Here is a 15,142-nt window from a genome sequence, read left to right as displayed (position 1 = left end):
TAGATAGAAAATAGTAGATTAATTCCACGTTAATAGGGAATTATGTTATTATGTATTAGAATGCTAATTCATTTATACGTCTTTGTCTCGTGCTAATCTCGGCAATGCCATTTATTATACAAAGTCGTAAATCACTATACGTAATTCGAGTTGGAACCAACCTACGCTTTTTCATATCGTGAAAGCAACATTGGATTTTCCTAATCGTTTTCCCATTACGAAATTTTCAATTCATCCTTGTCCCCAGCATGCTCTATTGCATAGAATCAATTTTTTCAGTCCTTTACGTCTTCCTGGTATCTTTAATTTTGTTATAAAATGTACAAAACAACTCCATACCTACTAGCATTTCATATCATTCAAAAAAGGGTATTGTTGAAATATACGAGTATGGTCCCAGAAGTTGAGACAACTCAACAAAAAAACACTAAAATTTTGGAAAAATATATATTTATTTTTCAAAGTTATTTCCTTATAGCTCCATCCACTTTTTCCAGCGCGATGTTTAATAAGTTTTCGATACCCTTTTTATAATAAGAATCGTCAAACTCCTCCTTGGTGCTGATGCTTTTCTGGAGCTTTTCTCATTATTTTTCCTGTGGATTGGTGTCCCAGGACTAGAACTTGATGAATTTCCATGGCGGCTCGTGAAAGGTAAACCAGTCATTGAATTGGCTAATGGAGGACCCCGTTCACAAGGAAGGCCTTTTCTGCTTTACGTAAGTATTCTGAGACAGCATGTTCCAAAACGAACAAGGATAAATAATAATCTTTGTTATTTCTTCGTTATGAACTCAATACGTTTACGATGCATGTAAAAAAATTCATCTATACCACTTCAAGTGCATCCTCTAGAAGCCCAGCAGTGAATTTAGTATGTCCACGCCTCCAATATGATGATTATAGCTCTCGACAAATAGAGGACAGACTACTTTTTTGTATTGGTGATATTTGCGAAAAAAGTTAACAAAATTAGTTGATTTCCACCCATTTTCTCAGTTTTCTCAATCTTCAACTTCTTCAACCCTTTTTCGGGAGGTATTCGAGCATTTGGCACACGATTCAATCGCATGGTAGATATTCCTATTATTTGGGACTGTTATACCAATTATTAAGAAATATTTTGTGTTTATTGTACTTTGATATGGATTGAATACTTTTAATAGCTTCCGCGAGATATTGCTGCACATATCCTTCAGCGATATTCGTAGACTTGCAGCATCCCTGTTGCTTCAAAGCAAATTTTACACGACAAATTACACATGACAAAAGTCTGTGCGAAGTTGGTGCCAAAAAATCTGGTTCCTGACCAAAAGCTCTTGCGTCGACGGGTCTGCATAGATTTATTTGAAAGATTAGAAAAGATCTACTTTGAAAGGGACCCGATTTGAGTCGATGGAAGCGGTAAAGCAAAAAACGGCAGAGCTCAAAAAGTTACTCATCAAAGAAGACTACCAGCTCTGCTTCGATCAATATAAAAAAGGTATGGAAAGGTGTCTGGTGAGGGGAGGGGAGCATTCGAATGTGGAATAACTTTCAGACCTCGTAATATGTTTTGCCACGATTCATTCAATATTTTTTCCTGTTCTATAGTAGGCAAATAAACAAGTCGATTTCAGGGTATAACGATATAATTTCCTTCGTATACATTACAAGGGCCGAAATAATTATCGGTCCTGCGCGTTATGAGGCCAAGATTCTATAAATGTCAATATAATTAGAGCCATTCCATACCGTCACTTTCACTTTTCATCTCTAGGGAGCGAAAGTACCACTTTGTTTCCTACAATGAGGCCAGGAAATGTATATTTTGGATAGAGGAAGGTGGAAAAACATTTTTGTTACTCACATTTCCATATTTATTTATTTTTACAAAATTGAGTCGCACCCGCGCTGAACATTCACTGACAATGTCCGGAAAAGTAAAATTACATCCAAATGTCAGAAGATACAGGACAAAATATTTATATTTTGTTATTGCTTATGATTCGATAAACAAACCCCATAAGGGTTTAAGTCTCATATTTTCTCTTTTATAGAATAAATAAAGTGTAAACATGTAAAACCATGGGTTTCGTATGTGCTGAAGGATTAGAAAAACCACTGATATAGATCAAAAATAATTTATTTCCTTATGCATGTATAATTTCAAAATAGCCGATTCTTGTGAAAGAACATAAAATAATTAAGTATGTCCACATTCAGTTGTCTCATTTTTACGTGTGTTTCTCTATACTTTTAATCAGATACCTAGTATTATCTAAAATACGAGTCATATTTTGTGAACAGATGTTCATTCTCAAGGGATTTTAGTGAGAATTATTCTACTCAGGAAAAAAAAGTAAATTGAAGGATGCCTACGCTGGTTAAATATTTCAGAAGTTCTTCAAACCATACGCTGTAAAAAATGTGCTCTGATTCAATATAAACATAATAGAAATTTGAAGTTTTGAATCAGAATTAGTATCAAATGGATAATATTCTATTTGGCGGCTTATTTCGCTTGTTTGTATGCTTTCTCGTTAACATGGATGGTATGGATATGAAAGAAACAGTCTTTTAAATTAATTCAGCAAAATGAAGTTCTTGTTTTGACGTAATAACGGAATGGTTTGTCTTTCAGGGCACTGGGGGAATTCGAAAGAATGAGGTGGTTATTTGTGTCAAATTCATTTATGAGGGTTGAGGCTTCATATAGTGCACACAGTTCTGTTGAGTGACTGCAGCTCGTTGATGAGAGCTTCAACATAAGAGTCGAGGTTTTGTAGATATTTGTGTCAGTGTAAATGTGAAGGAGAGGGGAGCTTTTTTAATATATTATTCAGCGTAGATTTTGCTTTTTGCATTTCAGGGAAAGCTACTACATTAGGTAGTAGCGACCTTTTCATCAATTTTTCTTCTGGCTCCCTCTCGTTTTATATTGGATCTAATTTCATATAAGAGTTATTCAATATTATCTGAAATAAAACACGCGAAAAATGCGGTTATTGGCCAACATGTCTAATAGCTAAAAATTATAAATACTCAAGTTCACTTATTCATTAACTCCATCATGAAAAAAAACCTAACCAAACAAACATAAAACTTCAGAATTCAAAATCCATATAAAACAACAACATGATATGGGATTATGAAAAATATAAATGTTTTATTCTCAACTATCATAAAATTTCAGGTTTCTCAACAAAATCTTACCCAATTAACGAAATCCATACCTCAACAGTACTTTTCAACAATTTTTCTATAATTAGCTCAACTTCTGGTTCCGAAAGCAATTCACAGATCGTAGTAAAACCGGAGTAATGTTAAGAAACAAGAACTGAAAAACCTAGTGGAACTTTCTCTGATGAAGATTTTCGAAAAATTTTGCCCAATAATTATAGATTGTTATACAATTACTATCTATGCAATTTACCGTACATCATTTTCGTTTTTTTTAATGGCAACACGTCTTTTTGTAAGGTGTGACTAATATCAAATTATTATTCCTTATCAATGACGGGATTACAACAATGTAAACTTCAATAGCGTTGTCCGTTTTAATGCCTTCCAACATGAAACAACGAATGACAATACGTTGTGCAACTGCGGTCGTCACTTATGGTCGTAGCAAGCGCCCAATATTATACCATGCTGTTAGTAAGAAACGCAACTAACACTCAACCAAGACCCTACCTTAAGAATGTACAGGATTGCTGTCTACAGTATTTGTCTCAATTATATTTGAACCGTCCTCGTACTTTATAAGTGCTCATAGATATTCAGAAAATAATAAATGATCAAATAGTATCATTGACACAAGAATATTGACGTTCCATCAATAATTGATGTGAGTTCTAACAGTGGCTGTGATTTCTTTCAACTATATGGTAAGTGGAGAAGCTGCGCTGAAGAAAAAGCTATATCGAGATTTGCAAATCTTAAGAGCTCAACATTATGAGACTATGTTCTTCATAAGAGAGCATACATCTAATTATCAATGGAAATGGAGTGAAAAATAAAGAATTCATTATCCTCTAGTGGAATCAAGTTAATTCAAATGTATGAATTAATGGAAGAAGTTGATTTATGCCTATTATTAAGATTCGATCGAAAGATTTGAGTAGGTTAATTGTTAATTGAAAACTAGAGTGATTGTTATGAAAGTAGGGAAAGTTTTAGCTTCAATTTTCGAAGTGTACGAGGAAAACTGAATATCGTGGTATCAAACCACACGTAACATTAAGTTATTTATAACTTCACTTATCACAATATCGACCTAATTTGTGTAAACTATTTAAGTGAAAAATCAATTTAGTTCAGATATTCAAGTCACGAAAGTAATGAATAACAAATGATGTAACATGAGAGACGCTTACAATATGATATCAATCAATATTGACTTTCATGTTTTATTATTTGAGTAGGTTCCTACCAGGCCTATTTTTTTAAAAACACAATTATTATGAGGAAATATAATTATTTGAGAGCTTAGCTAAAAGAAATATCCAACTATTAGATACTGAGTTAAGGTCCATAGCTTTTAAAGAAGCAAAAGCTGTTACAAGAGAAAATATCTATTTGGGAAAACCGATCAAAAACATATAGGTACAAGTGAATGATGAACAAATACTATAATCAATTTAAGAACAAAACAAAAACCTAAACATCAAAATTTCCTCATCATATTTACAGAGTTTTCCAACAACTGGCAAATTATTTTAAGAAATATTATTTAAATAAATATTTTAATTTAATTTAAATATTTTAATAAATATAATATTAGAATTAGTCATGGTATGAAGTATCTACTTTATGAAAATATCTGATTAAAATAAATTTTAATACGCCCAAAAACAAAGGAAGTAATATTATGCATCAAGTACCTGTAACGCTATTTACATAGGAAAGACATCGCAAAATTGGGAAAATAGATTATAAAGTCATCAATACGATAAAACAATAAAGCTGCATCAGCAACGAAATATTAGAAAACATACAATAAATTAGAGAAATTACAAAATTCTGAAAACAAATCATATACCAAAGAATTTTTAGAAATGGTCACATTGGAAACAAAACAGTTATCAATAATAAAAAAGACCTAAGTAAGAGAAGTTAAAAATTCTATTCTATAAATTTTAATGGATATTTGAATTAAATGTACCATTAATTTTTCTTTATAGATGACATAATTTCATTTCTTATACAATTCACTATAGAAAAGGAGATTGCTGAACTTTCGTTACCTTTCCTTGACACTCAATTTATTAGAAACGAAGATAATGAAATTTTAATTGACTGGTATAGGAATCCAATAACTTCTAGAATATATATCAATTATAATTCTTGTAACACTGAGATTAGTTCAATCAAACAGATAAAAAATAGAGTCCTGATCCAATATTTTATAGAAAAAATCTTAAAATACTTTACAAACTTTTTTATGGAAACTTAAATTCTTCATATCTGTTGAAATGAATTCTATATAATACATCTGATCCTGAATTTAACCTCAGACAATAAGATATGCTGGTATTTGACGTATGCGAATTTCTGTAGTACCGGCAAACTCATTTTTTACTATTATATCACTTTTGTATTTTAATCGATTCGAAGTTTGCAACGAATGCATTCAAGAATAAATAACGTTCCAAAGGCAAATTAATAAAATTTGTTGTTCTCTACTATGATTAACATTTTCCAAATCAAAATTGTTGTAATTCTAAAGAATAAAGGTACTTTAATCTTTAGTGAAATCATACCTTTTTACAAACCTTATATGTAGCCCAGATAATTTAATATTTGCTAAATATACTCGTACCACGAAGGTGTTTTTATAAATAATGAGTATTTATATAACAGTCTACTAATAATATCTCATCAATATGTGAGGTAATGTGAAACAGGTACTTGAAAATTTCATAGCTTCCTTACTTCTTATATTGAAACTTCAGTTGTGCTTTAAGTTTTGTTGACAACCTCGACTTTCTGCAATGTTGTACTATAAGTACTTGAAGTTTAACTTTGATAATAACGTGATTTCAGTGAACGAATTACAGTTGTAGTTCAACAATTCTTTTTTACTTGAATACTCTTAGTCAAAAATGACAGTATTTGGAAATTACAGAATTATATAGTCTATTGATAAACACAGTTGACAGGGAAATTGAGAATTTATGGAGGAATCATCCTGAAATGAACGTTGTTTCCATAGAGACGGAACTGGAGGCTTAACTGCATGCGGCATCCTGTAAAGGACCGTTGCTATTATTGCTGTCATAAGCGTAGCACAATATAGGGAATCACCACTTTTCTTCTCCCTTTTAGAACGCGACATAGTTCACATGACAATAATATTTTCAACAACCTTCTAACTGATTTGTATTGAATAAGGTTCGGATGCTTTCAAATTAGAACTATTGTTTTAACTATTGGCTTGGAAGTCTTTCGTTGTATTTGACGTATCTATGGAATCGTTTTGTTTGTAAGGAAACGGCTGAATAACCAAATTTAAAAATCGTCAAGTGGATTCACATATATATTCAATTAGAATTTCTAGTATTGTTAGTGACATTCATACAGAACATACTGTTCACGCTACCGCTACACCAATTAATCATAAACACGCATTTTTACGATCACGTTATCGTTTCCAAAGACTGAAGGTGAACTTTGGTCAGACAGTATTTTGTAAGAGTTTTAGTGGTAGCGTGAATAGTGTGTTAACTAAAAACTTACACTACAATATCAAGAATATGAATTCGGAACAAAACTGACGTTATTCGGAAGAGAAATGTACCAGCCGTTGATTCATGCTATATTATTCGTTAATTTCACCTACTGCAAAGTTGTCAGAAAAGTATAGCACTCAATAAAGGAACAAGGCATATTCATTTTCTAATATATTCACCTATTTATTCTATGCACTTTTCCAACAATAATTTTTCAACATTCTCAAATAATACTTGCCGTTTTCCTCTCAAAATGAGCGTTTACGTATGCGATAACGCCATCGTTTCATGAGAATCTCTCTACTGCAAGTTGAAATTTGAGGTTAAGGAACAGGAAAATATCGTTTGGGAACTCAGTCAACTAATTCGAAGAGCAATTTCTTGTATTTTAGCTATCGCAAGCTGATCAAAAGCATGCGCAGATGAAGTTCAGCTTTATTTCATGCAAGATCTCATCGGTTTGATGTCATTTTATTGCGTGTAAGCTGCAATTCTAAGAAGAAATCTAGTTACTCTTGGCTCAACAGATCAACTGACTTTCGTAAAACATTCGTAGAAGCTTTATTGTCATTGTTATGCTAGGCTCACAATATTAAATGAAATTTGAGGTTAGGACTCTGATTAATAGTCTTTTCTGTCCATCACACTCCAAGAGCAAAGTAGCAGAAGTTATAATTATTGCTTGTGATGCACTGACCACTGTTTTCTTGTTTACTTTGCTTAGTTTTGTTATTTTTATTTTGAAGCCGCACACAATTATTAAATAGAATGCAATACGTATCCATGCAATACATTGACCTTGCAAAAAATTATTTGGAATTTCTTGTTGTCTTGCATCATGTCAAGCGGCCTTAAGAAATTCAGAATTGCTCATTTACATTGCTCCATCAGAAATTAACTTACTATGAAAATCACACCTCTTCTGCACGAACTCATAGAATAATTCCAAAATTATAACCTTCACCTAGTCTGCAATAACTCATGGAATCATTCTTAAATTATAACCTTTCCATTGGTGGAAACCGTTTGCATTCATTAATGTAGGTTTATAAAAGTCGATTATATAGTACCGGACTGACCGTCTTTTTTCTTTCCAGTATTTTTATTACGAATATGTTATTCTGATACATCTGATATAAGTACAAGTAAACAGAAATTTGTGGAAAATCATATATATGAAGATATATGAAAATACGAGAATGGTTATAATATAAACCTCTATTTTGTTATAAAAAAAATTATTATTGAGTTTTCGAGCCAATTTTTTTTCACGGTTTCCTGATAGTTTCCGTCACACTTTTACCACCTCTTTTAAAGCTTTCGGATGCCTTTTCATGAAACTATATTGGCTTGTCACGTAACCATTCACGCACAAAAGATTCTATATCCACATTGCTTTCGAATCGCATTCTGTCAAGTGCGTCTTTCTATGGACAAATTCAATAATATTGACATGGTGACAAATCAGAATTATGACGAGGGTGTTTCAGTGTTTCCTAACCCAATTTGTTCAACATTCCCATCGTAAGCCGAGCTGTATATGCTCTGGTTTTATTTTGAAGCAATATAGCACTATGTATTGGAATATCGCGTTGTTTCAATCTGTAGATAGGTTTCATCGCGTTTTTATAAGATTACACAGTCCGTTGTTCAAAATCAACCGCAATTACTCCTCTAATGTTCCAAAACAAGGTACATAACACCTTTGCTGCTGATAGTATAACCTCCCTCCACTTTATAAACACTCTCGTTTACTCTCTGGAATATAGTGGTTTACCCAAGTATTTACTGTGGTTATTATTCGGTGCAACAAATTCTCCTCCTCTTCATACAGCTGCAGAAGACGTGTGCAAACTCCCTGGCGTGTGGCACCCATCTAGCTGAAGTTTTGCGGTAGCCGAGCCTTTAATGAATTATCTTCTCAATACTACCAACCCTGACTCCAACTCCAACAATATGAGTTTTTCTAGAGCCCTGACGTATTACTTGGTCTGGAAGGCGTTTGCTATCACTTCTCGGTCTTTTCGGAAAGCGGAACACCATCGACGAATTTTCAGTAATTTTTGATAAATTCTGCATTATATTATACCTAAAAGAAATAATGATTCATAGCAAAACTTGCACTGATATATCTTCATCGAACAAGTACACTAAAAAGCGAAGTTAGGCGTTCCTGGCTATTCTCTACGCTTCATAACAGACCAGTTCACAACTTTACTGACACTACATTTTTCGCGTCACCTTCGTAGGAACGATTTTATATTCGATGCTTCTCATTTAAGCGAATATATTAAATATATCTTCTAATTGTGTTTTTTGGGATATTTTAGTAGGTCTATCATGTAAATTGAAACGGAAAGTCAGATTAGATTAACGTTATGCAACACTGTAAACTTTGAGAGAATAATCCATTTGAGGCGTTGCACTGGCATCTAGTCTGAAATGATACAACATGTATTAAATATTTCGAATCTCTATTTTTCCCTCTGTATATCGTCTTCAGTTGAGCATATGTCTCCAAATCCGTCGAACTGTTAAATATTTACGGAATCATGGAAGTTTAGTCATTAACTGGGTTTAGGAAATCAGAAGTTTTCTATAAAGGAGTTTCAACTCTTATACTGAATACTCACACCAAAGCGTTACAGAATGGGGCGTCGGCATCGTCATCCTCTTCGTTATGGAGTTTGTTCAAGTGTGAAACTTTAGAGACATGTGAGGGTTTCGGATTATCGGCAAATGTACAGTAATTTATTTTATAACAGCGAATATGCTCGAAATTGGCGTCAACTAGATATATTGGAATAATCTATCATTATTTTTTCTATTCGTCTCACTTCTTGGAACATTTGTTATCACGATTATAATATTCAGTTTGCATTATATCTCTCCGAAAAAAACTCAATATTAGAAAATCAGAAAATCAGAACAAATTTCCAAAGCACATCTATCTAATTTTCGCTTCAAAGTTAGATATATTTTGGCTTTTGTTTATTATGTAGAATAAATACTGTTGAGTGAATATTTTACTCCAATCAATTTCAAGAAATAATTTTAAACTTCTCTTCATAATTTCACATGGGTTAAATATACAACTTGGGCTGCAGGAATGAGCAAACTCAATATTTTGCAGGATCATTAGATTTTAAGTCTTAATTAGATAGTAAGATGCTTCCAAGCTCTATATTTCATTGTTTGAACCCAATTAGAAAGTGAAGCCACTTATAATTGGTTGTTTTATGAAAATATTTGCCATAGAATCCATTCTGAACCTAAAGTAATGTATTGTTATCCCTATTCTCCAATATTATTGAATTAGTTATGATCCTAACTATCCATGTTTAGTTAGTATGGGTATTTTTTTATATATACCGCTGCTACGTATTCTGAAAACTGGGATGTTATTCTTGGTATTTCTGACTCGCAACATTTTCCATACCGACTAAGAAACCTCCTCTGTCTCTTGCCTCTGGCGATTATTGCCTAGAAGCGATCTAGCGGGGAGAGGATCTAGCTTCACGGTTTTCCCGTCAAGTACCTTTTCCTTGCCAATTCTATTCCTTTCTTCTTTTATTCTTTTCAGAGAAAAGTTCCGTCAACATCTATGGTGAACATTTTCGTTGCTATTCAGACAATCTCCATTCAAAGCCTAGCATGCCGCATATTTTCAACACTTCCAAAGTATAACGAAGCGAGCTGAAATGTAAGCATTCGAATAATACGTGCTCCTCATTCTCGTTTTTTCCTGCTCATGTTGAGCATTTCGGGGAATCCTCATGATTTAATATAAAGGAATTTTAATTTCGGCAAAAACCAAATTAAGATTTTCCTCACACCAGAGGCCTAATGACCTCTGCTTCTCTTTTTTTCTGATGGTAATCATCATGGCTTTTTCTTTCTGCTCTGCTAGTTTCACGCCGACTGAGTCCATCCATATAGACATCTTTTCGAGGACCATATCAGACGTGAAGTTGATCTCCTTTAATTTAATAATAATTACTACGATTACTTCGTCTCCGAATGCTATAAGGTTCGCTTCCCCTATATGTATCAGTTTAAGTAGATGATCATACAAGATTATCCACAAAAAATGGCCTAGTACTGAGTCATCTGTGACTTTGTACCCCTTGGGGCCGTTAACTATGCCACATCTGATGATTCTGTAAAATTCATTGTTAGCAGCACTAACGACGAGATCAATGGAATCAAGTGTGGAGCGATATTTCCGGAAGTCATATTGATATTAGTAGCTGTTCGAAACACACCAAGATTTTTCCATTGCATCCATTTTGGGTTTTTTCACAAATAAATGTCAAACACAAATAACATTGTACATGTCCTCTATCTGGGTATAATTTGATCTTTGAAATACTGTTACGAATTCATCCATTTATAATGATCGAGCAAGCCGGTCCTGTTCTGTTATGATAATGTTATGATTGATTGTGTCGGAGATTTTTGTTATTGATTATCAGATAAAATAGTAGGGTCATCTAAAAATGTTGCCGTAGTAATTTTATTGTTGATAGTAATGTGATATGGAATTTTTCCTTCGTTGAAGCGTATTGGACTTCAATAGATAGGATATAATACACTAAACCTGGTTATTATATTCTTCTACAGTATGTACTCTCTGCGACACATAATATTGCATACGAAGTTGTGACCTATTTCCATCATTCGATTCACGAAGTATCCAATTACGTACGAGCATTATTTTTCTGATAGCCTTTCATCGGTGTAGAAGTTCTGAGATTTGATGACAAAAATAATGGCTACTTGATTTACAACGTCGTAGAGCTTTAGAAAGTTAACGAACAAACAAATAAATGAAAAGGATTTCCAAGAAATTGGTTAGAAAAAAATAATACAAAAAAATCACCATTGTCATAAAAATATGAAGACAAAAAATCAATATCAATTGATTTCCGTCCAGCTCGTCCACCAAACTTTAGACTATTCCATCATAACCTAACAGGGCTGGCTTCACGGTTGATATCAGGAACAAAATCCTAACAATACATTGTCGAAGAATAAAAAAAAATTAGAACAATTGTATTGCTGCGTAGAAATTATGAGCAGGTTTAGGTGAAAATATAACTGTACACCCGATATATTTATTATATTTATACTGATGCTATTTGATACGAGACTACATGAGGTATATTTCTATATATCTATTAAAAAAATGGATGCACTTATGGATTACGAGTGGTTTATTACTTTAATACTCTCTATTAGTGAAAACGAGCTGTATTTAATAATCACCATTTTTGTTCAGGTAATTTTATAATAACATTGTGTGCTTATATTTAATCTTCACTTTCTAAGGACATGCACCGGACAATCGAAATATTAAGATCCGAAAAAATAAAAACTGATGTGCGTAACATAATGGTCCAAAAGTTTTATTACTGTCTGCACGGAATTTTACCTTTTTTCTATTTACTACCGGAATGTTATATACTGTTGTTTTTAGCGTGACCACAACAGAAATGGTTTCGTTTCGGCTATTTAAACAATAACAAAGCAAACAACAAAATGATTTGGGGGAAAACGTAAATTTAACGATATAATTTACTAAAAATTATATTTTCTATCTTCGAATTCTGTCTTCAATGATGAGAAATAAACTGGGACACTCGGTGTGTTAACTTAATAGTATTAGACGTCCTTAACTCAAAGTGAAATTAATTTAACAAGCCAAAACTTTTATCTACATTTTTCTCATAAAAGTAACTTGAACACAAGAACGAAAATAGTCGACTTTAAGTTATCCGTTCTCAGTTGTTTCGTCGTTCTTCTGTCGCCCTCTTTATGATAATTACGACTATAATGACGCTATTACTTTCCAGATAATGAAAATTATAATTTCTAAATAGCAACTTCTGCCAATATTATACCAGAACCTCTTTGTATCCTCGCCAAGTTCTTGACAATATGATAGCGGATATTTCGTTGAGTGTTCTTCTGCTTTCTTATTAATATTTTAAGCGCTTCTTTGTTATTTTTAATTTTTGTTTTGAAACTGCTCTTTGCGAAGTTGGTTATTTTAATGATAAACGTCTTTCTTTTGTAAACATTCTTAACACTTTCGGAACAATTTCTAGATTAGACGATTTTAATTCGAAACACACCAAGATTTTTCCATTGCATCCATTTTGGGTTTTTTCACAAATAAATGTCAAACACAAATAACATTGTACATGTCCTCTATCTGGGTATAATTTGATCTTTGAAATACTGTTACGAATTCATCCATTTATAATGATCGAGCAAGCCGGTCCTGTTCTGTTATGATAATGTTATGATTGATTGTGTCGGAGATTTTTGTTATTGATTATCAGATAAAATAGTAGGGTCATCTAAAAATGTTGCCGTAGTAATTTTATTGTTGATAGTAATGTGATATGGAATTTTTCCTTCGTTGAAGCGTATTGGACTTCAATAGATAGGATATAATACACTAAACCTGGTTATTATATTCTTCTACAGTATGTACTCTCTGCGACACATAATATTGCATACGAAGTTGTGACCTATTTCCATCATTCGATTCACGAAGTATCCAATTACGTACGAGCATTATTTTTCTGATAGCCTTTCATCGGTGTAGAAGTTCTGAGATTTGATGACAAAAATAATGGCTACTTGATTTACAACGTCGTAGAGCTTTAGAAAGTTAACGAACAAACAAATAAATGAAAAGGATTTCCAAGAAATTGGTTAGAAAAAAATAATACAAAAAAATCACCATTGTCATAAAAATATGAAGACAAAAAATCAATATCAATTGATTTCCGTCCAGCTCGTCCACCAAACTTTAGACTATTCCATCATAACCTAACAGGGCTGGCTTCACGGTTGATATCAGGAACAAAATCCTAACAATACATTGTCGAAGAATAAAAAAAAATTAGAACAATTGTAACAATTGTTAACTTAATAGTATTAGACGTCCTTAACTCAAAGTGAAATTAATTTAACAAGCCAAAACTTTTATCTACATTTTTCTCATAAAAGTAACTTGAACACAAGAACGAAAATAGTCGACTTTAAGTTATCCGTTCTCAGTTGTTTCGTCGTTCTTCTGTCGCCCTCTTTATGATAATGACGACTATAATGACGCTATTACTTTCCAGATAATGAAAATTATAATTTCTAAATAGCAACTTCTGCCAATATTATACCAGAACCTCTTTGTATCCTCGCCAAGTTCTTGACAATATGATAGCGGATATTTCGTTGAGTGTTCTTCTGCTTTCTTATTAATATTTTAAGCGCTTCTTTGTTATTTTTAATTTTTGTTTTGAAACTGCTCTTTGCGAAGTTGGTTATTTTAATGATAAACGTGTTTCTTTTGTAAACATTCTTAACACTTTCGGAACAATTTCTAGATTAGACGATTTTTGTAAAAGTTGATAAATAATTGAACTTTTCAGCATTCATAATAGAATTATTGCTATATTTATTACAATAAAAATGAAATTTGAGTTTTCAACTGCAAATGTTAATCCATGAATATCATATAAGTTATTGCATTTAGCTAAGGGGAGATTTCATATTATCATAAGAGACAATGAACTTCTAATAATTCAAACGAAACTATCTACGAATCTTTCAAAAATTGAAAATCTATATTGTAAAAGATCAATTCTCTCCACATATTTCATGATATAATAGATATAACAGCGGAAAGTAATTCCATAATAAGCTATATTGTAAATGATCAATTCCTTCCACATCTTGCATGATATAATGGATATAACAGCGAAAACTATTTTAGTAATAGGGAAATATATCTCTATTTCTAGCATTTTTGTAATCACTCCTTATTTTTCTCCTTAAAAATTTCACAAAATCCCAAAGGCAAAGTTGGAAACTCTATACTTTCCAATTTCATCAAGTATTTTTCCTTCGAAATCAGAACACTGTATTGGATGTTGATCTTCCCATGATGCAATCAGATCATAACCACAAAATGGGTTCACTATGTGTACCGTTACCAATCGTTTATGCAACAGAACTGAAAATGATGCTACATTCGACAATTCAGGTGGTAACATCCAAATCAGCTCTATTTATCCGCATCGAAGAGCAAAATCTGATGTTATAATGGGAAGCAGAGGGGTCGTTAAAGTGATTTCCTCTGGGGATTCAGATGTTTATGCTATCAGCACACACAGAAACGTATATACAATGAATGAAAGTTGGTATATGAAGCGGATTATCAGTAGATATACTGTAGTATAAGTATAAGTATAAGTATAAGGAGATATTATTTAGGTATTTGAGATTCGATTTGCTCATGAAAATGTTTTGTTCAGAAGAACATATAATAAATGAATCAAAGCTTTCTTCGAGTCTTTAGGAAAGCACTGTGCTGCATCATCTGTAATTTTAATATAATAATCAGTTTAAAGTATCAT

The sequence above is a fragment of the Diorhabda sublineata genome, chromosome 6 (assembly GCF_026230105.1).
Source record: "Diorhabda sublineata isolate icDioSubl1.1 chromosome 6, icDioSubl1.1, whole genome shotgun sequence".
NCBI classification, from domain to species: Eukaryota; Metazoa; Arthropoda; class Insecta; order Coleoptera; family Chrysomelidae; genus Diorhabda; species Diorhabda sublineata.
This window is presented reverse-complemented; position numbering follows the sequence as displayed.